This window comes from Pundamilia nyererei, unplaced genomic scaffold (genome assembly GCF_000239375.1).
Source record: "Pundamilia nyererei isolate P.nyererei 1_Seehausen unplaced genomic scaffold, PunNye1.0 scaffold00361, whole genome shotgun sequence".
Lineage (NCBI taxonomy): Eukaryota > Metazoa > Chordata > Actinopteri > Cichliformes > Cichlidae > Pundamilia > Pundamilia nyererei.
In genome coordinates, this window is record NW_005187762.1 from 100872 (window position 1) to 102430 (window position 1559).

Genomic DNA, 1559 nt, shown 5'->3' on the forward strand with positions numbered 1-1559 from the left:
GTAAATTACATGTGTTTATGTCGAGTACAGAGCAGGATGGGCTGGGTGCACTGTGGTCAGAGTCTGTGGAGCTATTATTACCCATCACTGGGTGGGTGTCTCCGACTTCACCCATAATCATCCCTCACTAATCAGTGGGTCACCTCGCTGGCAGGGTAATTTGCAACACAACAGGCTCAACCTTCTGCACGAGCTGCAAAATTTGTCTTTGAAACTTCAGATCTGCAGACACAACATAAAACCCACACTGAGAGGTTAAACTCCGCCTGCTTGGTCTTTTTATTCTTTATTTCTTTTTACAGTAGATCATCACACAAACACTTCTACCCTTTCTTACAGAGAGTCATGAAAATGAAAGGGAAAGAAAGGATTTGTTTAGGGTCACATAGAAAGAGATCTGAGGGCTGCTTTTGGAGAAACGAAGCTCACATCCTGACTGTGGAGCGCTTCTAGTTTACTCCTTTGATCAGTTCATCTCTTGAAAAACATAAACACTGTGTCCTTGAGACTTTATGATTCCCTCAGGATCACTTTGCTGTTTGTATAGTAAGAGGATGTAATGATGTTTAGGCTGAAGAAGAGGAACATTTCACACAAGCAAAGCCTGTCTGAGTGGTCACATGGACAGACGTGACCTGGATAATTATGGCGAACAACTTCCTGTTTCATTGGGGGAGTGTTTGAGATCAGAACGAATGAAGATCCTATTAACTATTAAACTCTTGTCATTGTTTTGTGTTTTTTCTTGTAAAAACACACGCCAGCGCCGTGGACACCCAGAAGCAAGTCTTAATCATGATGTTGGCAATTTAGGTCCATTCACTCGATTCTGAGAGGAGATGTGCCAACATGGGGGGTCATAAGTCACGTGTGCTGCAAGCACCGGTCACAGACCTGGATAAATGGGAACACTGCATGAGGAAGGGCGTCTGTGCTAAATGAGACATGCAGATCCACCCACTGTGGGTGTGACAGCAGGCTTAAGCACTTTCACCTTTAGCTGCATTCACTCCCATTCATTTGGGACTATCTCACAAGCGCCCCCTGCTGTGCGCTTGTCTGAATGGCAGCCAGTTTCTGCACAACAAAGTTAACAGGAAGTGCATGCTCAATCATCCGGGTAAGTAAATCCCAAAAACTTGATTCTGTTCATCTGGACGTAGCGTTCAGTGGGAGAAACGTTTCAGTGGGCTGTTTTCAGTCATTGTGCAAAGGTAATGTTTATAAGGTTGGAAGCCGGCAGTCAGCTGAGACTGAAGAAGTCACTCGGATGAGTGACAAAATGTTCCTCCCATAAAAACGCTACGTCCAGATGAACAGAATCAACTTTTTGGAATTAACAGGAAGTGGACTTGTTCTCCTGGACGGCATCTGGATCCATCCAGGAGCAAGTTTTTTAAAAACTGAAAAGTTTGTTAAAGTTTTTCTCCACAATAACTTCTTAACCCCAGAGTTTCAGTCAGGAGCATCAATTGTTTGGTTTAGTGCAGCAGGTATAAATATATGCAAATAATCAATTACATATAATGAACATGATTTTGGTGAAACAGCTGTTTCAC